Source organism: Pinus tabuliformis, chromosome 5_2 (assembly GCF_031772625.1).
Source record: "Pinus tabuliformis cultivar Carrire ecotype Pingquan chromosome 5_2, CPIR1, whole genome shotgun sequence".
NCBI classification, from domain to species: domain Eukaryota; kingdom Viridiplantae; phylum Streptophyta; class Pinopsida; order Pinales; family Pinaceae; genus Pinus; species Pinus tabuliformis.
The window spans coordinates 822,252,786-822,280,427 of record NC_142306.1 but is presented as its reverse complement, the minus strand read 5'-3'; positions in this window follow the sequence as shown (position 1 = coordinate 822,280,427).

Sequence of the window (27,642 nt, the reverse complement as noted above, 5' to 3'; positions counted from 1 at the left end):
TTTAATCACAAATATCAATGAATTGTCTATAGTCTTGGAAGGGCATAGTTCCTCTTTGTGCTAGGGTCTTTATTTGGAACTGTAGAAATTGTTCCTTGAGATCGAAGGCATAATATTTTGTTGGAACCCTGCATTGGATTACCTCCAAGGATAAATTGGCCATAGTTGCCAACTGGCTTTCCATTTCTTGTAGTTGTCCCCTTATCCATGTGTTCTCTACTTCTAACTAAGATTTCATCATTGCTCCTCTGCCCCTTATGCTTCTCAGTTCTCTACCCATCTCCTACAATTTCCCCTCCATGTGGCCTACATCTTCCACCCCTTTTGATTTGGAAATTTGCATCCCTCTATGTGTCCTTGCCCTCTCTTTTTCAAGTTCAAATAATATGGGAATGGAAAAATTATGTGGGATTACCCTACCACCTTCAATGAACCTATATTAGGAGTTGAGGTTTGGCTGTGGACTAGGTTCTCTCAGTTCTTGGTCTTCTTTCTTTATTTCTTGTTGAGTGATACCTTCTTGGTCCCTTTTTTGTGTTTCTTGTAGGTTTGATAGAGTTTCCTATAGGATGGCCTCTTCTTCCTGTAGGTCTATATGTGTCTCCTATAGGATACCTTTTCCCTTTGATGAGGTTGAACTTGTGACAGACCTCCTAACATAAGAGGTTAGAGACTTGAGAAAGGCTTGTTCTAATGTTCCTTCTCCTTGATTTTTCTTTATAGGGGTTGCCTTTTCTTGCTTCTTTGGTGAATCCTCGATGACAATTGAAGTTTTGGTGTGGTTTTGAGGTCTCCCTTGTCTAATCCTAGTGCTCTTTCTTGTCTTGAAGTACAGTGGGGTTTTTCTTTGCCTCTTCCCCTTTGATTTGATAGGCGTGCTTAGGGTAGTAAGAGCAGTTGCTGCCTATTTTTCTGTGGGTTCTAGAGATACCCTTGGTGATTCTTCTCCCTTTCTTCCTTGAGCTACAGACATTGGTTCATCCTTCTGTCATTTTTCCTCTTTTCCATTTTCCTTCCCATTCTCTTCTTTGTCTCCACCTTCCTCTTCTTTCCTCTATTTCTTCACTTTACCCATCTGTCTCTTCTTCTTTTTCTTCCTCTGTCTCTTCTTAATTCTCCTCCTCTATTTATTATTCTTTTTCCTCCTTTGTTTCTTCTTCATTCTCATCCTCTATTTCCTTTTCTTTTTCACTAGCATTAGGGCTTTTGTCATATTTAATAGCTTGAATTTTTCCTTCTGGTTGCATGTCTTTAAAGGTTTTCCATGCAATAGGTAGCCTTAGGTTTTGTAGAGCATCTTCAAGGATGAGTTTGATCAACCAATGATGGGATATTTGTTGATGGTTTCCCTCCTACACTTTGATGCTAATGTCTATCATTGATTGTAGAAGAAAATAGGGTATACTTAATCTGTTTTGAGGAGGTGTTTTCTCTCCAAACCTTAGTTCTTGGAGGAGTCTGAAGTGGTATCCATACACCACACTATATCTCCCTTCACATGAAATGTATTTAATGAGGTGGTAACTGAGTTCATTCTAAAGGTATGGAATGCTTTCCCTTCTAACCCCAATTTGTCCTCCATTGGCTCCTCTCCTTCCAAAAAGAAGCTTTTCTTTGCAAGGGTGTTGTTACCCTTGTCTTCTTCTCTCCATGGTAACCCTAAAGGGAGTGTATTGATTCTGCTTATAACTTCAGGGGTAACTACTATTGATAAGCCATTCACCATAGCAGTGGCATTGGTCCTAGTTAGGGGTATGAGTGAGAGGGAAAATTCTCTGGCCACATCATCATCCTATCCTCTCATCCTCTCAAAGAACCCCATCCATTGGTGCCTTGTGAAAATTTCCACTACAGGAGGATGCTAGTGGATCCTTTCTGTGTTTATGGCTTCTCTCTTGTTGAACCCTCATGTCATCTTTCCCTGGTAATTGTAGAGGCTTGTGTAGATAAAATTCAATAATTCTGGTAGATGAGGTAGTTTTGAATGTTATCTTTTAGTGACATGTAATACAATTCTCCCATAATGAGATGTACTGCAATTTTCTTAACCAAATTGAAGATTTTTTCTTCTTTCAAATGGAAACTTTGGAAGGTATAGCTCCTACCTCACTTTGCTAAGTTCTGGTGAGGAATCCATTGATTTCACCTCCATTAGTGCCCACTAACAGTCCTGTAGGTTGATTCCTCTATATCGTGTAGGCTTCCTCTAGGTTTCATGCGCTATAGATGTTGACTGTTTCTTCTCGGTGTTATTTCAGGAAGGTTGAGAGCAAATTCTTCGTTCAATGAATCCTCGAAGTTTCTTATGCTCTCTTTGTATGGGAATCAGTGTTTTATTTCCATATATGGATGATCATGTGGGTTGGTGTGTTGGTTGTCTAAGTACGAGCACCTCCTTTTGGACCGTTGGTCCCACTATTAGTCCATCATTCAACCTTACCTTGTAATCATCCCTCACTCGTTTCCTCCGTAAATTAACAATTTTTGGCTTTATTCTCTATTTCTCTTGATTTGACTTTTGCCACATGTGGAGTGGTCTAACTGTTTTCTTCCCGTCGACTCGCCGAAGGTCGCTAAGTTAATTGGCCACCTTTACTTATAAAATCAACTCTCACATAATCCTATAGTTTAGATCACATCGTACTAATGAGAGAGCATGAGTAAGATGACATACATGTGGGTAAGGTGCTTTGTTGATGATGCATGTTGGAGAGTGATGCCTCTTTGTTGTGTTTTTGCTGCATATTTTTCTGTGTATTTGCCTCTTTTGATGCTTGTTTCTTTTGATGTGCAGGTGTTGGAGAGTTATTCTCGTGATATTTTTGTTTTTGTTGAGCTCTAGAGGAGCTTCTTCATCCTTGGAGTCCTTGTTCTAAAGATGGCTGCGAACTGTGTGGTTTCCTTTGTGGGATAGGTTGTTATAGTATTTCCTACAGGATACCTATAGGATGTCATGTAGTTGCCTCTCCCCTAAAATTTCATACTTTTTCTCAACTCTGAAGCATAAGGGATGTTGAAATGAGTGGAGAAGGGTGGTAGGGAATGGTATGTGAGTTGTTTCCTCTGGGTATTTTTCTTCTTTCCGTCTTCTCTCTCTCTTCTATTTGTTTTCTATTTTTTTCTTTTTGTAATTATATATTTTTTTAATTGATTTCTTTGATGGATGTAGGGGTGACATGGTGATGAAAGGAATTGCTATGATGTGGTGGAGTAACTGTTTTTCCATCCTGACACAGGCTTGTGTCATCCACTTTCTTTTGGATTACCTTATGATTTTCAAGGTCACCGTAATTCCGACAAGAAACTCCTGTAGGATAACAAGGAATTATGTAGAAAACACACAGCTTGTGTAAGATGAGATAGAAGGGTTTATGAGTGGAATACTATGTGAATAGTGGAAGATAGGCGATGGGTGGATTGAAACATGGCTCTTGTAGGTCCTTATGTCCCTATCATGTTGTGCTTATTGTCCTCTTGCTGACCTGCAAAACAAAATTTCAATTTTTTTTGTATCCTTTCTCTTTTTTCTTTTTTTTTTCTTGTCTTTTTTTGTAAAACAACTAGTTTGCCTCCAAGGAGATTTTCATCCTAGTTGCCTGCTCTAGGTGCCTCAATAGAGGTTTTCACCCAGAGATATTTTTATTTTTCCTCTTCTTTTCTTTTAAAACACCCTTGGGCTACCTCAAGAGGCTTTCAACCCAACAGTGGGACTCAGGTGCCTCATGGAGGTTTTCACCTGAGTCTCTTTATTATTTCTTTTTTCTTTTTTCTCTTCAAGGACATGGTGGGGTGGAAGCTGAGACTTGCTCTACCAGCATCACTATCTTGCTGATGCTATTGATGAATTCTTTCTTTGACAAAGGCTTCTTGTAGATCTTTAATCTATACCCATTGACAAGCAAAGGGATAGCCTCTGAATCAATGGTTCTTATATGTACAACACCATTATCATGACACTTTTCTATTACATAAGGCTTTAACCATCTAGTCCTTAACTTACCTCTAAAATATTTGTACCGGGAATCATACAACAAAGCCCAATCACCTTCTTGAAACTATTTTTCTTTTATATTCTTGTCATGCCAGATTTTCCTCTGAACTTGAGTCACCTTTATGTGCAAGAGGACCTGCATCCTAAATTTATCTAACCCATTTAGTTGGAGAAATCTTTCTTGTTGTGCCTTGGTGAGATCTAAATCCAATTGTTCTTCCATTCTTAATGTGTTGTATTCAAATTTAATGGACAGTCAGGCTTTCTTCCCATATACCATCTCATAAGGAGTAAACCCATTGGTGGTCTTCCAGATGGTATTATAGGCCCAAGTGGCCTCAACTAATCTGTCTGCCCAATCCTTTTTGTTGTTGCTAATCACTTTGGTCAAAATTCATTCTAGTGCTCTGTTCGTTACCTCTACTTGCCCATTAGCCTGTGGGTGGTAAGGAGTGGATGTTATGTGCTTGATCTTATGTTGGCTTAACAAATTCTCAATCATGTGAGATGTAAATTGATTGCCTTGACTGGTGACCAATTATCTAGGGTACCCAAACATATAAAACACATTTTCCCTTAAGAATTCAACCACATTTTCTTATGTTGCTGCTTTGATGGCTTTGGCTTCAGCCCACTTGGTTAAGTAGTCAGTGCACACAATGATGTACTTATTATGTTTGGATGGAGGGTAAATGGACCCAATGAAATCCATGCCCCACTTTTTAAATGGCTCGAAAGTCACTTGAGGTTGCAGAGGCATATCATCCCTTGGGGTAGGTTTCCCCATTGTTTGGCACTAATCACACTAATTGGTATACCTCCTCACATCTTGGTGAAGAGTGGGCCAGTAGTAATCGGCTTGTAGTACCTTGAATGTTGTTCCTTTGGCTGCAAGGTGACCTCCAAAAGGCCCATCATGATAGGTAAGAAGGATGTCCAAGACTTCCTCCTCCCTTACATATCTTCTTATAATTTGATCCAGGCCTAGCTTGAAGAAATTGTCCCCAATCCAAGTGAATGGGGTGCTCTTCCTTATGATCTTGCTCTTTTCCTTGGAGGACAAGTTTGGTGGAAACTGTGCAGACAACAAGTAATTTTCTATGTCAGCAAACCATGGAGAGAGAGCTAAAATGGCGAATAAGTGTTCATCTAGTAACTGATCATCAACCATTCCTTCCTCCCCTATAGGAAAAGTCAATCTGGATAAAAAAAAATAAAAAAAAATGCAACAATATTCTCCTTGTCGGGCTTATCAATAACAATTAAATCAAACTGCTACAATAAAAGTCACCATCTAATAATCTAGACATTTACATCAGGTTTATTCATCAAGTATTTAATTGTAGCATGGTCAGTATGTACAAATGTTTAGTAACCAGTAATTTAATGGCTAAATTTATTCAATGAATGCATAACAGCTAAGAGCTCTTTTTCGTTCATTGTGTAGTTCAACTTGGCTTTCGATAGATTCTTACTAGTGAAGTAAATGGCATAAGGTAGCTTGTCATCTATTTGGCCTAGAGCTGCCCCTATGGCTTTATAAGAGGCATTGGCATGTATATGGAAAGGAAGAGTGCAATTTGGGCCTCAGAGAAAGGTGCAGTAGTCAACTTGTCCTTTAGAGTGTCCAAGGCTTCTGGACAGCTTTCTGATCATAAAAATTTGGAGTCTTTGGCCAATAACCCAAATAAAGGAGAACCTAACTTTCTAAAATATTTTATAAATCTCCTATAGAATCCGTCTAAACCTTAAAACTTCTGAAATCCCTCTGTTTTTTCGAATTTGTGATCCTTTTGATGATGGCTATCTTATTTGGGTCTACCTGCAGTCCTTCCTAGGATATTGAGTGACCTAGAATAGTCCCTGCAGTCATCAAGAACTCACATTTTTCTAGACTAAGGGATAAGTTCATTTCAATGCATTTGTTCAACACCTTTCCTAGGTTAGATAGAGTCTCTTGGAAATCACACCCATAAGCTCTCTAGTCAGCCATATAAATTTCTACTGCATCATGGACTAGCTCGGCAAAGATACTCAGGACTGCCCTCTAGAAAGTGGCAGGGGCATTGCATAGACCAAAAGGAAGGACCCTATAAGTGAAAGTACCCCAAGGACAGGTGAAGGTGGTTTTATCCTGGTCCTCTAGGCTAATCTAAATTTGATTGTACCCACTGAACCCATCTAAGAAAGAGAAAAACATTTTCCCTACCAAGCCATATAACACTTGGTCAATGAAAGGTAGAGGGAAATGGTCCTTCTTTGTTGCTTTGTTTAACTCTCTGTAATCAACAAAAATCCTCCACTTTCCATTTTTCTTTGGAACCAGCACCAAAGGAGACACCCACTCACTGTCCGAGATAGGGTAGATGAATCCTGCATCCAACAACTCTTTTAATTCTTCTTTGACTATATCTTTGAGAGTTGGGTTCATTCTCCTTTGGGGTTGTCGGACTGGTTTGCAACCTTCTTCGATATAAATATGGTGAGTACACACCGAGGGGTGCACTCCCTTCATCTCTTTGTAATTCCAAGCAAAGGCATCCAAATGTTGCCTTAACATGTTACATAACTCTTCTTCTTATTGTATAGAAAGAGAGGGGTTGATTTTCATAGTTCTTTCAGGGCCAAATTCTATTGTCTTGACATGAGTAGGGTTTGAATCAATTAAGCATAGATCAATTTGATGGTTGCTCTTGGTTTCCTTCACTACTTCCTCTAGAGACAAGGTGTTGGGAGTTGGATTTAGGAGGATGTGTTCAATCAAATCATCTTCATCAAGTTGTCCTCCTCCCATGGAAGTTTCTATGGCATAGAGTTGGGCAGAGTAGACTTCATCTTCATCCTCCTCTTCTAGCCATAAAGCTAAATAATGTTCTAAATATGGCTGATCAGGAGCAGACAAGACCAACTACTTGGATAGATGCCCATTTTTGATAGTCATGTTTCCAGCCCTTCAACTAATGTAGGCATTGGTAGTGGCTAACGAAGGCCTCCCAAGTATGAGAGGATAACCATTAAACCTGGTCTTAGGCTAGAGAACTAGGAAGTCTGTAGGGTACTCCCACGAGACAATGGATACCATCACATCCTCAACAATCCCCTCAAGGGCTATTATGGACCGGTCTGCAAGCTGCAAGACTATCGTGATATTTCTTAATGAACCCTAGAGATTCAACTTGAGCATGGTGTCCTTAGTAATTACATTAATGGCATCCCCAAGATCAATCAAGGTATGTGGGAAAATGGTGCCATTGATGTGCACATCTACTACAAGGCTTCCAGGGTCTAAATACTTTGGGCAAATTACCTGCCCCAGCCTTAAGTCGGATAGTTGTCCAATGACATTAATGGTAGGGGTGTGTCTTTTTTGCCTCCCTGGATGTTTGAAACACTTCTCGTTAATTAGTTTGTTGTAAATAGGTACATCCTTACTAACTTGGAGAAGTGGAATTTTGACACATAGACTTTTAATTCACCCAGAAGTTCATTCTCTTCTAGGGTAGGCTAGACTAGATGAGTTAATCTTTCAGGAATGGCTGGTGGATTCACTCTAGGTATATTTCCCTCTCTTTCTTCCACATTCTACCTAGGTGGAGATGGAGGTTGGTTATCTGGGAGTACTCTTCCAAACCTGAATTTGATTTCCTGAATTTCCACAACATAAGCAAGGTAGGATGTCTCTCCAGTGTAGACCTATTGTGCCTGTATGTTTTTCAGGTTCGGATTTGGTTGGGTATGCATCTGAGGTTGTTTAGGTGGAGCAGGGTGTAAAAGATGTGGTTGAAAAGGAGGTGAAGGAAATAAAGTTGGACCATTTTTGTATGGGGGCCTCCACCCCTAGGGTGGTGCATTCCACTGAGGTTGTGAATGAGTATATGGCTGAAATGGTTGGTTGGTCAGTTGGGAATGGTACTGAGGTCAACAGACCAGGGAGAAGGTGTAGACCAAGAGGGATGAGAAGGGGGCCTCCAAGAGGGAATTGATGTGTTTTGGTTAGGATTGTAATATGCAAAGGATGACCCTTTCATCCCATACTCGTATGGTCAAGGCTCATGAGGCCTCCTCTGATTTATGTAGCATAGCTATTCAGTGACCCCTTGAGTTCCATGATACATAGCTTTTAGTTTAGGTAGAGAAGGGCACTTGTCTGTGGAGTGGTTTTCTTCACGGACTAAGCAGATTTCTATCCGTTTTAATGGACATTCATTCCTAGGGTGCCTCCTTGCGCATATGGGGTAGAAAATGGATAATGATCTCTTTGATTCCTCCTTCTTCCTCTTGATTTTCATAGTTTCCATATGTAGGGCAAGGGTTTGCAGCAATTCACTCTTAAAATCTTCCAACATGTTTCCAATTTCACTTTTTGTAGAGGTGTTGGAAGAGGAGGAGTTGACCACTGTTTGACTACCCCTACCCTTTTTCCTAGCTGTCCTAGAATGGTTCTTAAAGACGGTCTTGATATCTTCATAGGGTAGTTGATAGATGTGACATGTCCCCTCCTAAAAGCAAGTTTAGGGTATTCAAAAGATCTTATGTGACCCCCCTGAGAAGTACTAGCTTAAGTGACTCAGGATCAAGTGTGCACCTGGCCCTTTCATATCTAAGCTGGAATCTTTCCTCATAATCCTCTAAGGACTCATCATGCCCCAAGGTCATTCTAAAAATTTCCTCTTTAGTGTCTTTGGACCTACACTACTCCCTATACTTGTTGTTGAAATCTTGCTACATCTGAGCCCAAGTGGTGATGCTATCCCTAGGGAAACCCATGAACCAGTGCAAAGCTGCATCCTTGAGAGTAGATGGGAATAATTTCAACTTCTAATCATCAATGGTGTAATCATAATTTCTACATATGATAGCAAATTCAAGCAAGAAAGTATCTAGATCCTCTGAGGTCAAGCCATCGAAGTGAGGAAGAGAAGATGGGTTTATGTTTTTCATCTTGGCATCCCCATTGGTTTCTTTGATGGGAAAATCACCCTCAATTCTTTCTCTATCTCCCATTTCATTTCTATTTTCAATCATTATGTCAGTTGTAATGGGTTCTTCCCCCCCCCCCCCCCCCCCCAATAGGCCCTTCAAAAATCTCTGGTTGTTCGCCTAAGCGGTCATCTAATTCACAACCACCGAAGAAAAAGGAAGGTTGGTTGTTTGAAGTGGTGGGGGTATTTGGTAGAAATTTTCCTAAGTTATCCCTATTCCTAAGAGGCATGAAAGAAGTGTTTTTTTTTTTTTTTAAGCTTGAATACTAATTGCAAAATTGAAAAGACAAACTGAATTGAAACTAATTGTTGATTGAAATCACTTGTAGAATGGAAATAGAACCAACTTACAACTACTTTTGCAAAAATGAAGCTAATAGCAGAATGGATAAGATAAGAAATGGAAGAAATAAAGAAGAAATCGCATCTACTCAGACACCTCCCCAACAACAGTGCAAAAAAGTGATGAGCACCAGTATTGCAGCAAGAATGTTGCAACTCCTCGGGCTACCAACTTTACTTCATCAACCTGAGGTTTGTACAAACTTGGAGGTGACAGTGCTCTATACAAAAATAGATGCAATGGGTCCTTTATTTTTCACTGCTGAGCTAGCGATAGACAATTAGGGTTTCTCAAACCATCTTTATATTGATTTAGAAGTAGTTTTATTACCAATGGAGAAAGGGGAATTTTGCCCTAATTGAGAAAATTAAAACATTATCTACTGTAGTAATGAAAGACTGAAATATATGCTTAAAACACACCACTCATCTAGCTATTTGTTAAGATATCTTGCTTCAAAAGAATTCTAAGCTAACACATGTGAAACCCTAACTAACCTAAGCATGTAATCTAATCTAATCAAACACCCAATTGTTGTGCATATGAATGAACATAACAAACTTTTCTTTTTTTGTCTTTTTTGTGAAAACATGAATGCTAATTCTTTTTTATTGTATGGTAGGTGGGTTAGGTGTGGAGAGATATGGTTGCGATGGGTCAGATGGCTAGAGAGGCAATCAGGGGCCTTCTCCTATATTTTTTGATGCATTTCTCACAAAGCGGCCTCAAAATAGGCCACTACAAGTCATCCTACACGATGTCTACGGGATGTTCTAATTCACCTACAGGATCCCTTGTATTCCTACAGGAACTGGATTAAAGCAAAAGGAGTGATTTAGACAGTGGTATATGGCTTAGGGAAGGTGAGTGGTGGGAGGAATAAGGCAAGGAAGTAGTTAGTACTTCCTCAGAACTCAAACCAAAGTTTGTATGATGGTTGGATTTTCTTAACAAGCATGGCAAGTTGTTCTTAGGAAATGATAACTCGATTTATGGACTTAGTGGCTTTTGGCGATCATGGATGGGTGAGGTTAGGTTGGGGGTTTCTGATATGAGGTCCTCATGAACTATTGAAACTCCTGCAATATACACATCCTTGGCATTTTACCCTTAAATCATGTCAAAACAAGAAAGGTTTCCAACAACATAAGCAAACAGAATTTCATCATTTATTTGCCTAGTTCATGCATGGAAATACTTGTAACCTATTGTGAAATACCATGAAATCTAATACAAAGCTGGAGATATCACAAATAACAACTACAACATATCCTTGAAAACTGAAAGATGCTAGCCTAATTAGCATAAAACCCTAAATTGCATAAGAAATCAGAATTCTGTATTTTTGGGGCTGAATGGAAGTTTTCCATAAAACCATGGTCCCTGAAGGGAGGAATGAAGCAAGATCCACCTGTTATTAGCCTTTTTGGTATTCCTTTATCTCTCTAAATCTACTACTAAAGCTATGGACAAATGGAAGAAAACTAATCAAATTCACCAATACTTTCAATGAAACATTGCCAAAATCAATTCAACAAGTAATCTATGAAATAACCTAAACATACAAGTATAGTAAGAGGAACCTCTGCTGCTAGGGTTGGGCCCTAACCTAAGAGCTTCATCCCTCTAATTCAACTCGGTGCTGGATCAAGGAAATGCTCATCTTCATTAATATATCGAAAGAAAATACATAACAATCTTTTGCCACAATCCTTCAACTCGAAGTGCTTAGTTATCATGCAAAAAAAATCCAAATCCTAATGAAGCTCTAGGCTTCTTTATTTATACAACTGAAGTTGCCAACAACTTCCGTAAATCTATGGAGGCTTGGCTCCCAATCTCAAGATAAACTGGTTCTTAACTATCACTAGCTCGGCTGCCAATGATCCTCATGACTCGGCTACCTGCAACTCCGAGCTAGTGTGATTTGATTGAGGGATCTTCGAATGAGTGAAGAATTAATGAGGAAGATCCATCTCCTATAACCTTTTCTTATCTCATTCGAGTTCCTGCACCTTAATTAGCCAAAATTTACCATGATTTTCTCCCAAAACCCTGCAATCAATGCACAGTAGACCACTAGACATAACGTCTTACTTTTACTCATCTAATTAAGAAAAATATAATTAAAACATGTAAGTAATCATGAGAAGAGTTTATTTTAGTAAGCTTTGGAGGTGTATTAAGGTCCATATATTTACCTAATGATGAACCTCATCACTTGGCAGAGATCAAAGACATGGTGTTGGGCATGTCTACCTCTGGTATCATGTATAAATTATTACCCAAAGTAATAATAATAGTGGAAGGCTTAGACTCATACACAAAATTATGCTTCCACAAGTATGGTTGGCTTAATAATACATCACAAACTTCAAGAGGAGAAACGTCACGCAATACCTCATATGTGAAGGGTTTGATGTTGTAGGGAAGACGACACTAATGGCTCACATGGAGATGTTTTCCTTGGTGGAGCCATCCGATGGTGTATATTTGTTGGTGTGGTGTGGTTGGTAGGCCCATCCACTTAACAACCTCTACTGAGATGAGGTTCTTTTGGCTCTCATTGTTGAAAATGAACTACATCGAAGACCCCTTCACCTATATAAATCTGTGAGTGGAAGAGACACTCCCCTTCATCTGGATATTTGGGATCAATATTCTAGACCTTAGTGGTGGCAACAATGGCACTAGACTCTACATTAGTAATTTTCTTCCCTTTGTCATTCCCCTTCTCGGGGTCTAACTCAGAGTCGGAACATGTATCTAACTCTAAAGCCTTCATCTTGGCCACTAGTGATTGTTTAGTGTGACACTCACTTTTGTTGTGAGTGGGGCTCTTGTGGAGGTCACGCCATTTCCCTATGTCCTCATTTTTCTTTGTGGTCCTATTCTTTATTGGCAACTTCAATGGGTTTTCCTAGGTCACACTGCCTTAGCTTTTTCCTTTATTATGTAGTTTGGGGGTTCCTTTTCCTTGCTTTATATTTGCAAATCCAAAGTCTCGCTTCTCTTAATTAAATTCCTGCTCAATATTGGCATAGTATCGGTAGGAGGCACAAAGAGAGGAGATGTCCAGGAACTCCATATCATCCTAAATGTATTTCTGTAAACAATTGCAGTAAAGGAGTACCAGATGTCGATTAAGATCCTTCACACACAACTTTTATGAAAAATATTTGTGAACTCCAACACGTCTTGGTCCCTTCCATGTCGTAGTCTGCTCCATTTTATGTACTTAGCTTCATAGGTCCCGACAGAGTAATATTGTTCCTTGATGGCATATCAGAAAGAATTCTAAGTGGGTGTCGCTGGAAAAAGTGAGGGTTCCCTCTCACCCCTCTGCTCACAATACGTTTCCCACTAGTTCTTAACGTGGGGATGACTTTGAGGAGTGAAAAATTAATATTTTCCCTATTAGAAAAAACATGGATTGAAATATATTCTTCCAAGAGATTTAACCATTTATCTACAACATTTGCATCTATATAGCCTTCAATTATGGGAATGTTAAATTTGAACTGTAATTTAAAGGTAGTGGTGCCTCCAAGGTGGTTATTGGATGCATATGTGTCACCTATGGGCATCCATCGTAGGATCTAGGAAAAATTATCCATCATTTTGTTCCTCTGTCACTCAAGGGATTCTTCAAGCAACATTTTGAAAGGATCTCCTACTCCATCATATTTCTTTTCTTCCACCATGGGAGGTTGTCAAGGTTAGTGAGGGCAGTCTTGCAAATGTTCAACCAGTTCAATCCCTAACTCCTTATATCCTAACTTTGTTGGGGACATGCACAGGAAAACAAAGAAAGAGAACATTGCTCTGATACCACTAATCCAAACTTATAAAGGAATGAAATGAAATATAGATATAAACAGAAATAAAGAGCTACAATGAAAACAAAACTTAAATTTATTAAAGACAAAGCATTGAAAATTGTTTACATGCAGAATGGAAATAAACTAGCTTTGGTGATGGTAACTTCCCCAGGTCATAACTTTCGCATACAAGCTTATTTTGATACATACCTCATTAGAAATATATATCCAAGGACCTTTCAACTTCGAATCCTTGTTGGAGGCTATGAGTTTGCCTGTTTTCCAAAAAACCTTTGTTTAAGGCCTTAAAACGGCTCTAGAAGTTCAAGATCCGAAAAACTGCCAAAAATAGTAAATTTTGCTACAATTAAGGAAACTGAAAGAAGCAATGTTGGGGGTCCAAGTGGAATAGGCGGGTGGCCACTAATATCCACCTAAATCAATTAATTAGGGCTTAACAAAGATATGCAAGCAAGCATTATATTTAACAATTACAAAATTGCAAAATGAAAATGACAGCCATGGCATAATCTGCGATACACCAAGACCCTTGACACGTGAAATTTTTTGGAAAGTGCTCTCTATTACAAGTACTTTTGGTTGTAAAAGAAGAGTAAAGTGAGAGAAAGAGGATAGTGACATGCAAGCATTAATCCACCAAATCATCTTAGAGAATGATGCCAACAAGTTTAGTATAAATTTGAAAATTGATGTCTTATTATTTCACGTTAATACGTGTCCAATTATTGATGATGAAAATAAAATATCCAAACAACATGAAGCCTTTATAGATGACGATAATTGAATATATAAACAACGTGAAAACCAGAACCTTGGAACATTTTATAAAGAAATTATTGTTCTCATACAGTGCAGGAGCAAATAAAAGAAAACACGAATTCAATCTAGAATTTTATACTATTTCATTTTTCAACGTCTAGACATAAATTCATAACAAATTGAATATAGGATGAACATACTTTATATTCTTTGATGTATAAACATAATTTATATTCCTCGTTGTATAAGTGAGATGGTAAATATCAATAATAAATAATTATTTTAATTATGGATTTATTATATGTATAGCATTATATGGTTATCCAAATTTTTAAAGTGGAATTTTTTTAATGAAGTATGGACCCAAAAAAAATGCACATCTTTCTCGTATTGAACAAAACATCACTTAAAAGTTTTAAATATATATATATTTTTTTTTCACTTTTAACTATATTTTAAATATATACATATTTTTTTACTTTTAACTATAATAAATATAGTTGATGTTCAAATATTTCTATTTTAAATATTTTAATTATATCTTATATTCAAATATTTTTATATTTAATATTTTTAAATGTCATAATTTATATATACATTACTAAGAGGGAACTACACATTAAGCATTAAAGGAATAGCACATGTAATAAATATAATTGATGTTCAAATATTTTAATCATATCTCATATTCAAATATTTTTATATTTAATATTTTTAAATGTCTATATATATAGATATAAGAGAACTACACATTAAGTATTAAAGGAATAACACATCTTTCTCATATTTGATAAAAAAATGCAATTGAAACTAAGACAATGTATTTCCTCATATCTTTGGTATTATTGCTTTTTACTTTAATTTAACTATATTTAAACTAAAAGACATGAACTAACTACTATATAACACCTTGTTAATATTCTTGCTTTAATAACTTTGTAATAAATAATAAATTTAATAGGATTACATTTTAAATATATATATATATATATATATATATATATATATAATAGTATTTTAGTTCAAAATAACTTAATAAAATAAATCTATTTTATAATAAAATAATAATAATATAGTAAAAATGTTATAGTATAAACCATTGTATATACTATATACATTAATGAATAAGATCTATATTATACTGTAATATTAATTATCAAATATTATAAATAATTAAATAATATGTATATAAAATTTTATATTTTAATGTTACACTAATAATAGTTATTAGAACAAATGTTCAAGTTATCAGTTAATATAATTATTTGATTAAATAACCAAATTTTATGCATAGTCTTTGTTACATGGCATTGATTAGTACAAATTAAAAAATAAAATAAAAAAGAGGGTGTATTTGGAAAATAGATTTTTATTTTTTTATATTAGCTTTATGATCTCCCAATAGTTAGAAAAGAAAACCTACAATCTCATGCAATATTAAACACCTACTAGAGTGTGGTATTTAAGAAGCGTCTGCATATTTTTATTATTTAGACATTAACTTATCTAGTAGTTGGATAAATTCAAATGATTTTTATGTATATCAACCATAATACCGTAACAAAAAGAAAAATAAAAATAAAAATTATAGTATCGAGAGAAAACGATTTGTATGGAAAAGGAGATGGCTAAAGTTTGCAACCTTGTCTAATACAAAGGTAAGTGAGTAAAAGGTTTTTTTTAGCGAAGTTAGAGTTTGTAATGAGGTCATTTTTCCTTCTCAAGTTAGTTGAACTATTGATGCAAGAGTTTAAGTTGAGGTAAAAATTGAAGTCAAAAAGTCCATGTTTAAACTTAATTTGAACTATTGAGGTAAGGATTTGAAGTCAGATCAAAATTAATTATCAAGTTTTGATGTTTTTTCATAGTCTTCCATGAAAATATATTGATGTAAGAATGTAAGTCCAGACAAGTGAAGTTCACATCAATTTTATGTTTGTGTTAAAATATCTTCATTATATGATGAAGTTTTTGTAAACATTGTTAAAAGTAAAATAATTAGGTGAAGTTTAAGCGATAAAAATCATGACAATGGTGCATCAATTAAGTTTTATAATTTGTTATTATAGGTCATATTCTTTATCAATTGAATAAAGTTAAAGAAGATGATAGAAGAAAAAGTAGACTAAAAGGAAAAGGAAAAATAAGAAAAGATATAATGAAGAAAATAGACTACTAATAAAGAGCAACAAATGGTAGATTGCAAGAAGATGAAAAATGAAGAACTTCAAAGAGAGTGAAGGAAAATAAATAATTGACATGAAAACCTAGGTGTGAAAAATATGCAGTTGCGAGTGGTAATCAGAGAAGCATGAAGCAACGAAATAAGAACAAAAATAATGGAGCAAACGAAACGTAAATCAATAGTGAAAATAATACCATGTGCCAATAATTGAGTTGCAAAATTAACTATAGTGAATCCCTAGAAAATGAAACCCTAAGAAGTTTGATGATCCTCTTTGAAAATGTTGGCTTTTTAGGATGGAAAAGAAGATGGTCATGGTCCTATGTTTGTAAAATCACAAGTTGGCTTTGAGTATATATATATATATATATATATATATATATATATATATATATATATATATATATATATATATACTTAATTCAAATGATATTGTAATGGATGTAAGTCATGATAAGGAAAGTATACCCTTGTAGTTATGGTTGTTAATGGTTCATTGTATACCAAAACCATTTTTTCATGACAAATAAAGGCTTGCAGTTAATCAAAACCACTTGATATAATGAGTGGATCTTGGTAAGGCATAACCAGTTGAGAGTCATAATGGTTAAGGAGTAACCTAGCAAAACCAAAGGTATGGTTATAGGTAAGCCAAAGAAAACGTAGGATGGTGAATAATGATGATGCAAGGGGAGTGAAAATATTTGTAATTCAATAAATTGTTTGTGAACCATGTGTTGGCAGGCCAATTACCTCCCCTCTCGTTCATTGGGGCCCTCTCTATTATGATTTTTTATTATATTTTTTAAATTTTATTTTCCTTGATTGTATAAATATATTATATATACTCACCTTTTGTTTATAAATTTATGGGGTTTATTCTTTATATCCCTTTCTTGGTAATTGTTTCACTTACATGTGTTTCTTTAGATGGAGCTCAATGACTCTTGACATTAAATAACAACTGAAAGGATATAACTATATTTTTGCATTTGAATATTTGCAAAAAAAATGAAAAGAAAAGTCCACTATAGAATTTGAAATTATGTAGCAGCCTTAACTTCAAAGTTAATCAAGTTCTTTTAATATTAATATATTATGCTTAATTCGAATGCATGAAATATTTAATTTGTCCCCATGTTTGGCACTTTGATAAGTTGTGGTTATTGGTTTCTACTCTAATGTTGGGATTCTACCTATCGACTCATACCGATCAACCTTGGTTTGAGAATTGAAACCTAAATTAATGACCATAGTCTTGGGATAAAGCGCAATGAATTTTCTCAATCCTCGACCTAATTTTTTGTAGTCATGATAGGTCTATTGGTATCGTTGTGATTTTCTGATAAAATGACTCATGACCTCGATCGTCTCCAACTGTATTGATCCAACTATAGCCCCTCTTTAGGATTTTTATCACAATACTTCGCAATAATGTCTCATCATTATTCATACCTAAAAACAAACAATTAGGGATTTTCCCGAATTCAATCCTCCTCGAGTCCATTATTCTCTTATTTTTCCTTCCCTATTAAGAGTGTTGGTTAGAGCTTTGGTGGTTCCATTTGGCCACATGTAGCTTTTCTTGATTCGACCTTTGGTTATCCCATCTCTCATTATGTCGTGAGTTACCTGAAAAAATACTATTGGCACAAATTTGATTGAGGCTCATTATGAGGAAGAGGAACTCTTTCGAACTATTGGGTGGTTTGAGTTCTTGCATCTTTTTCAAGGTTTTAACCAAAGTGTAGCTAAGTCTTTTTCTACTACATTTAACGGTCATAAATCCATAGTAGGAGATGTGGAGATGACATTCAATGTTAATTTCATTGTTGAAGCTACTCATCTCCCTGTTAATGATGAAATTTGGTTTAGGAATTGAAGGGTTTCTAATATCCCATGGAGAAAGCTAATGGTGAAGAAAGGGTATGTGTATAACATTAAAGGTATGCCTCTTTACTATCTAAAACTCCAATGAGAAATATCTTGTACTTTTGAAAAGTTATGTTACATGTGAAGGTCATTTTAGTCTGGTTTTTCTCTACAACATATGACTGTTGACAGTCTTCTAAGGATTTAACTTGAATTTGCAACATTTCCCGTATAAGAGCTTGGAAAATGTGTCTTTGATTTATCAAAAGAGACAGTCAAATTCTAAACAGTCTCTTATCCACCATAATTTAATTTCCAGTTTGATCAAGAACCAATTGGGTAAACTGGGATAACATTGGGAAACATTTCTCAAGTGAAATTGTTTTGTTAAAACCCTCACTCCTACACAAACTAATCCCCTAGTGTCCTATGAAAATGCTTCATCTTCTCATGTGCACAATGTTGCACATCCAAATGACTCAGAGTCTCATCAAGATGTTAATAATACTCTTTCAAAAGAAGACAGATCTTTAAAACCTGAAATCGTATATTTTCGCCAGAACAAGTATATTGATCAAAATTCTCCTACACTTGAGAATGAAAATAATACCTAGAAAAGTAAAAAGAGGGTTTCAAAGGAAAAATATCAGGAAATTGTTTCTCCCTTAGAACCTGCAAGTGAACAAGCACACAGTCAGTATAGTCGAGATCACGATACACATATTCAGGATAAATTAATTAATAGAAGAATCTCTAGGTATCTGTGAAATAAGAAGATCTCTCTTGATCATAGGTATGTTAATATTTATGAGTCGTTGCCTAAAAAATCTAAGTGATAATCTCCAAATATTTTTGATTCTCCTGATAATGTCAACACTACACCAGACTTGGACAATAAAGCTAGCAATGTTTCTTCTCAAACTTTACAAAATATTTATTGGCACCAACAATTCATTTTAAGAGTATCTTGATTAAATGGTCAAATTGAACTACTTGTTAGAGAAAATGAGAAAATCAGGCTACCAGTAGATTAAATGAAATTATTAGGCAAAAATATTTTCTAGTTCCATAAAAAATTCATACGTCTCTGATGTCAAAATCGTAATAAATTCGTTAAAGGTTAAGCTCATAATTTCTCCATATACTTAAAGTGCTAAATAAAGGTTTTTTTTAATATCTTTTAACTGATTGAGGTACATTATGTTTGATGTCTCATTTTCGAAATTCAAAAGGGCGTTATAGAATCAAAGATTCTATAATGACACACTTTTTTTATTAAGTCTCATTAAAACGTTTTCTTTTTTTTTCTGTATAAAGACTATTCTATTAAGATTAAAAAGAGAAAAAATATTTACAAAGAGGTTTGAACCTCTGAGGGGGCCGTAGCCTGCCCTCTGTCAAAGAACCGTTGCAGATAGCACTTTTCCTTCTGTTTACAAAAATGATAATCATAGCCTCAGAACTAAACAGAGCTATATAGACCCAAGACTAAACAGAACTAAACGCTTCAGAGTGAGCTACCCTATTTCAAAATACGGTCCTTTACCACAATTACAAAAAAGGAAAGCCAAAATTATATCCTGTAGAATGAACAATTTCATGCTGATGGTATCAGAAGCCATGCACACTGAAAAATGACACACGAGATCCAGAAAACAAAAGATGACTTGCTATCCTGTTGCTGAAGCCAAAGGTAATTAAACCTGCAATGGCGAAGCTGTAGCATTTTCATTAACCTGGTTGGGGGAGCTTGCCCAGGTTACCATCACCTCATCTTCAGCTTCCATCGAGTTGCCTTCTGGAGGAGGCACAAGGTGCAGAACACTACCAGAGAGGCGCGCCGGCTCACAAGCTATGATTTGCTCTTGAGGAGAGTCTGGCTGAGGGCGAGAATCTTCTTGTTGACCCTCTTCGTACACCACAGCAGAAACATTGAGGACAGCACCAGCCAAGTTGCTCTGAGAGTCACTGGAATTCTGAGTGTGGGACTCTTCCTTGGAAGTTTCATCTGAGCTTGTGAGATCATCTTCTTCCTCCGAGAAGATAACAGTAATTATAGCTGAGATAAGCGGTCTGTTAAGCCTGCTTTTGAACTTGAACCTGGATGTATGAAGAGAACTGTTTAGGGAGGGTCCAGAATGGTCTGAGGGCAGTGAGGATGGCAAAGCAGAAGCTAACGGGGTTATACGTCGAGGCACTGAGCTACCACGCCCCCTAGACCCTCCACGGGACCCCGAGTTGCTCCCACACCTGGGAATGCCACAACGACGGGCCATAACAGTATATAACAACGGATGAAGGACTGAGGGTGAGGGGGAAGCGACTCGCAGACAAAGTGTAACCAAATTGAAAACCAGACCTTTGAATGTAGGACCCAATAGCCGAGCACCCAGAAGATAGACTCGACCTCAAGAAAATACCAAACAATGACTGAATAAGCCCAATACCCGACCCAGACACCTTCAACAAGGACAAAATCCAAATCCCTTACAGAGATGTACCAGAAGACTGACTTAAGACACTAGACACAAATGGAGAAAACTAACTTAATGCACCAGACGCCTTCGGAGAGAGGCAGAACTGTATACCTGAAGCTAGCCAAATGGGAGCAGTTATGAGACCATGGTGGCTTCCAAATTCTCTGGGTTGCGCTAAGACTCTGAGGGCATGACCACCAGAGAATACCACTGCTTGAAGCAACTAGAGCAACTGCGTTGATGCCTGAAGAGACCAGAAAAAATGAATCATGGAGAATGCGCGCCATCCTGATAATTTTCATCTGTGTACCTCGAGCTCGGTCCTTCATTAATACTGATTAATTACCTGCCTTGGACTGCCTTACCCTGTTTAATTGCTTTCCAGTTGCCGGCTCCGCATGCTCTGGCATTAACACCTATTAAAGACTCATTAAAACGTTTTCTTATATAATTGGTTATAGATGATTTTTTCGGCTAAAGATGTTATCTCCGTGATCTTGGGACAAATTTATCGTGTTTCCTTCAGTCCATGAAGATGTTAGAGAGGATTTTTCCTCAATTATTCAGTTGATTCCATATTATTTGTTGACTTACCTTTAGGCCTGAAGATGAGATTGATTACTATTTTTGGAAAAAAAAATATAATTATAGAGTGTTTATTATTTAGAAAAAAAATGATTATATAAACTCCTCGTTTTGAAGAGAGGAGGGATCCATGGAAGGGTGAGAGAGGACTATACTTTATGAACAAAGTGATGTTTTTATCTATGTGGACTTCATTTTTAATGTAAGTGTTTGATGTGGTTTGATTCCATATACTTGTTTTATTATGCTTCAATGGTCATGATTTCATTTCGTTATATATTTTGATTAGTGAAATACTATGTTGTTTTCTCAATGATTTGATTCTCAAGTAAACAATTGTCTCATTTTCATTCCTCTGTTGATAATTTTACATGCATTCATATTTATCATTATACTTTAAACATATTGATTATTCTTCTTTAGTAATTTATATTCTAGGGAGAATAGTTTAATCGCTAATCTTGAATTACTTGGACTGTGATCACTTTTATTTAATATCAGTCCTTTATATGAATTTGTTGCAGTGTTATTTTGGAAAATGATAACTATTCATTTTATCTTCATAGTGAGTCAAATTTTGATTGATTTTATTCATCAATCACTGATGAAAGTATGTGATACATCTTGTAATCTATCATTTTTTACTATTCCTCTTTCCTTCAAAAAAGTCTTAGTCAAGCGTAGATTAGAGTATAGGAAATATAGTCATATTTATTAATTTTCTTATTTTGAAGTAAATCTGTCAAGGAAAATAAAGTTATATTGTGTTAAGACTACGCGACAAGTCCCTTGTATTGTTATAGTTTCTCTTTATGTCTTTAATTTCGTTAAGGAAAGGGATAAATATTTTTCTATTTTATTTTATTAGGAGTAATACTTTATTCTTCTTCAAGGAGAATTATTTATCTTTTCCAAAAATCATTTCCTTTCTCCTAAGCTAGTTTCATTTTTGTACTAGCTCATTTTTTTAAACTGTATTATATTGTAAATTGTTGTAATATATTTTAACTTTGTAACAATAAGATAATCATTTATCATTGTACATATTATATAGGCTAGATTTTTTCTAATATTTCTCAATTCAAATTAAATTATTTTATTTTAACTTTACTCCTTTTAACATAACACAATATATTTAGGAATTATATAAAGTAGTATAGGAAAACAATATGTATAATTTAGTTTTGAATTAGTCTTTCTCGAAATCTCTTGTTTGTAAGAGGAGGAGGCCAAAGGCCAATGAAGCCTTAAAACCTATCGAGAACAACCATCCCAAACAGTCATGCCTATGTGAAGAGCCTTGGTCTCAATTATTTGTCCTTTGTTAACGAGGAGTGCTAACGCCCACATCAACAAAATGACACTAGAAGGAGGGAAAACCTTACCTTAGATGGAAAAAGGTACTAGTAAAGGTTAAACAGTTACGACCCCACTTGCCACTAGGAGACATACCAACCCTCCCCCTAATAAGGCTTCTCAAATTTATCATCCATCAACTGAAGAAAAAACATTGAATCAAACACCCCTACTAGATTTTATTCCCAAAATGAAATAGTGCAAGCTCTCCAAAGATCTCGCAAAATTATTTATAGAACACAGGGAAGGATTGAGAAAAAATATGTTTTGCATAGAATTATATCCCCATGCCTTGTTACACACCTAGATTTGAATTTAAAATAGACTTGAGTGGTAGAACCACATGGTCCTTCCACTCAAACCACTAGTTGAGGAAACAATAGGCTACATGACATCCTTAATGGAATACTAGTTGACTTGTCTAAAATACCTGGCATAGAACCAACCTTATTTGGAGGATCTAATTCTCCACCATATCTACCTATCTCACCTTCATCCTCGAGAGATTCTGGTGAAGGAAGTTAATCTAAGTAATAAGATTTGCCAGGGATGGTTAATAATCGCGATGACCATGAGAATGACCAAAATGATCCCATATATCCCTGGTGAAATCAGGATGTTGTGGCTATAGTAAGTGTACAACATCCCCTACGAAGAAATCATTATAATTTTTTCCCAAATGTGATCCTCATTCCAAAATTCTTATTAAAGATACTATAAAAGAATGTATTCTTGCTATTAGACATAAAAATATACGACATGAGGATATTTTTTGTTGATTTTTCTCATACACTTTTGATGACAAGGCCACTACGTGGTATGTTTCCCATCCCCCTCAAAGCATAACTTCTTGGGCTCAATTTGAAAAATCTTTCCTGGAAAAATTCAAAGATGATAAACCATTCGAAGTATTGGTTGATGAGTGGTCCAATATGAATATGAAAAATTAGGAGAAGGTCAAATATTTTATTGTTAGGTTTCTATCTGTGAAAAAATAAATTATTGTTGTGTCTCTACCTCCATATAACCTTATTATTGCATACCACATTAAATCTCTCCATCATGACATAGTTGTATGGGTTAAAAGGGATCAAAATGCAAGTTTACAGATAACTTTTGAAGAGGCCTTATCCATAGAAAAGTCCATCCTTAGCCTGAAGTTGATCTCTGATAAGTAACTCGATTCTCTTTCTACCTCTGGCAAGAAAGTAGAAACTTCTAAACAGTCCAACAATAAGAAAGACTGATCCTCGTTAGATTTATAAATCCTTCACAAGTTCATTAATAAGTAATCAAACAAAATAATTGATCTTAAGAAAGTTAAAACTGAAAGTTCATTTGACAAGGGAAACTTCATATAGTCTTTTAGGATATTACCCACTAATAATCTCCCTCCCCTAAACGAAGTCCTAAATAATGAGGGATTGGAGAATATTTTGCAAGCCTTAACATCTAAATATGATTCAAATCCTGATAATAGTGAAGTGAAGGAGGAAGAATCTAACCATGAAGGTAAGGTTGAAGTCCAACCTCCAGATTTTTAACTTAATGTTTATGAGGACGATTTTGGTTTTGCCTATGCATACACATGAAGTAAAGCCTTAGATGAGAAATAGACCCAACCTTCACCCAATAAAGACACATAAAAAAAAAAAAAAAAAACACTCAACACCCAAAAAACTACTCTTCCAGGGATAGATTATGATCTGATAGATGATCTCAAAAAGATCAAGGTTAATATATCCTTATAATAACTTTGGAATATTCCCACAATTCATAAAACAAATCATCAACATATTTTTGATTTAATGTCCCCTACAACTAAGGCTATATGTGTTTATGATAAATCTGTTCTACAATGTTTTTGAATTCTAAAACATCATGAAGATGGTCCTTCTTTTCAGAAAAATAAACCTCCTCCATTTTTGTTGATCTTGAAGGATTTTAATAAAAACATTCATAACTGTATGATTGACACTAGAGCTTCCTAAAATGTAATGCCACTATCTGTCTGTAAAAATGATAAATGCTCAAATGAAACCATCAAACATAAAAATTATATAATTAGATCAATATTTTTTCAAGGTTTTTGGTGAATTAAATGACATTTTAATCATATTTTCTACTGATAGTATAGTTCATCAAATAATTGACATTGTAATAGAAGGTATCCCTAAAGTCTAAAGATTATTTCTTAGCATGCATTGACTGCAATATTTTAAGAATTGACTCAATTATGGTTGCTCTGGAAAGAAGAACCTAATCAAATCAAAATTAATAGGGAACCTTATATGAAACACATAATTATTAATCTTAATGACACTAATGAACTAGTAAAACCAAGTGATTTTTAGTTATTGAGTCTTTCTTCGGTAACTTTATCGGTGACTTTTTGAAATTTTAGATTTAGAGAAACAATTAGATTTAGAAAAAATAAAAATGACTATTTCTTCTGATCATGAAATTATTGATACCAGTAATATGTCTAATTTTGATGAGTCTCAAGTTTGGTCACTTTATTTTGATGGCTCTAAATCAAAGGAAGGAGTTGGTGTAGGTTGCGTCCTTATTGATCCAAAAGGTAATAATATTTCCATTGCATGTAGACTTGAATTTTAATTAAATAAAAATGTTGTATAATATGAAGTGTTGATTCAAGGATTATGTAAAGCAAACTTATAAGTTATGTAATAATTTATGGATATTATGAGATAATCGTCGGGTAGGTAAAGAACTTAATACATTACCTTTCAGCTCATTTGAAGGCTTATCAACACGAGGTATGGAATTTGATGTCAAAATTTTTAGCTTTTAATATTGAATCTATACCTAGAGTTGTTAATCAAGATGTTGATCTATTGCCTAATGTCTCTTTAAGTTTAATTCCTACAGATAATTTTAAGCCTAATGTATTTTCTATTGAATTACTCTTTAGACCTTCCATATAAGATACTCTTACTAATTGGTGTGTCTTTGATGACGAAAGGTAGATAATCGAGTTTCTGCACATGGAGGGCACTTTCAAAGATTTAATTATTGATGAGGTCAAACATGAATAGATTCTACAAGTTTTTTCACAGAATAATAAACAGTTGTCATTTGATGAGCTTGTTAAGATGATAAAACCAATTCCCAGATCTATTGTAAGGTTAGAGAATATTTATGATTTAAATGATAGATTAAAAAAGTAAATTGTAAAACTAATAATTTTGTCATGCCAACCAAATTCATAAACCTAGGAACTAAGGAAAACCCTAAGTGTGTCAATCGAGGAGTCAATTGTTCACCTAAACATAGATTTAATTTTATCAGCCTGTTCAAACAATACAAAGATGTATTTGCTTGGAAATATGATGATCTCAAGACTTTTGACCCCCAACATTATGCAACACTATCCCTATAAAACCAGAAACTAAGCCCTTTCAACAAAAGCTTAGGAAGATTCACACAAATCTTGAGCCAGCAGTAAAACAAGAGCTAAATAAACTCCTAGCAGCTAAGATTATTTTTATGGTGCAACATACATGGTGAGTCGTTAATCTGGTCCTATTAGGAGGAAGAATGATGACATCTGACTCTACATAGACTTTCAAAACCTAAATCAAGCCTCTAAAAAATACCATTACCCAGTTCCTCCCATGGAACAAATCCTTCAACACATCTCAAGTTTTAATATTTTGTCCTTTCTAGATGGCTCTAAGGATATAATCAAATCCTGGTCCAGTCATCTAAAAATATCCTTTAGGATGCCTTGTAGTACTTTTGCATATAGGAAGATTCCCTTTGGACACATTAACGTCATGGAAACATTCTAGCAGGCAATGAATATGGCTTTTAGAGGGCTTATTAATGAATCTATAGGCATATGCTTGGATGATGTCATTATATTTTCCAAACAAAGTTCATACCACCTACAACATTTAAAGGGTGTGTTTGAAAGATGTAGGAAATTAGGAATCTCCCTAAACCGCAAAAAATGATTTTTGTAGTCAATGAAGGAAACATTTTAGGATGTATAATATCAAGGATGCTATTATGATTGATCCTGAAAGGAAATAGACTATAAAATCTTTGAATCCTCCTAATTCTGAAAATTTTGTACAGTCTTTTATGGGAAATGTTAACTTTGTAAGGCGTTTCATCCCAAGATTTTAAAAAATTATTAAATCCCTTCAATATTTGGTCAAGAAGACTATTGTATTCAAATGGGGAGAACCTCAAAAGTTGTCTTTTGACACCATTAAATAAGCTATTTCACAATGATCTTCTCTTATCTTCCCTAACTTCTCTAAAGAGTTCCTCCTATACACTTTTTCTTCAGATTCAACCTACGTTGTTGTGCTTACACAAAATTCTGATCAAACAAGAAAAATTATTGTTTCATTTATGAGTTCCTATTTTAAAGGAGAAAAATTAAATTATGCACTAGTTGAAAAACAAACATTTGCAGTTTATAAATAAGTTAAACATTCTTGTTTCTACCCGCTGAATTCTAGAAGAAAAGTAATTGTACCTTACCCTGTAGCTAGGAATTTGTTTATTTAAAAGGAGCTTGATGATAAAAGGGCTCATTGGATGACTTTCTTGCAATATTTTGACCTTCAAATCAAACATGTTCAGATAATCAAAGGTAAAGGTCTCTGCAAGCTTGTTGCTGAATCTGCTTTTTGCTTTCATGATCATCCCATAAATCATGATGACCCCTCTCTTCACAATAAAGTGTATTTTTTACAGAATGAATCCTTGTGTAATGATCATGATGTTAATTCTTGGTACTCACACATAAGTTTTTATCTGAAAAATTGGTTCAACCCCTTCTCATCTTAATTCAACCTAGTGAAGAACATTACAATTGAAATTGACTCCTTATCAGTTTTTAGATAATGTTCTTTTTAGGAGAAATTATGATGGGCTTTCGCTTCGTTATCTTGAGCAGGAGGATGCCTCTAAAATTTTCAATGAACTTTGTTCAGGATCTGTTGGTGGCCACTTTGTTGGTGTTACCACTGCTCACAAGGTATTAAGGGAAGGTTATTATTGGCCAACCTTTTTTAGAGATGCTCATTCCTTAGTGAGGAAGTGTGCGACTTGATAAAAGGTTGTTGGAAGGTTAAGTAAGTCCGCTAGTTTTCCCTCACAACCTATTTCTGTTAAATCCCCCATTCAACAATGGGGATTGTGTTGGCATTATGATGTATGTGTTGTACTTGATGGAAACCCACTTATAGCAAAACAACTCACTTGTATATG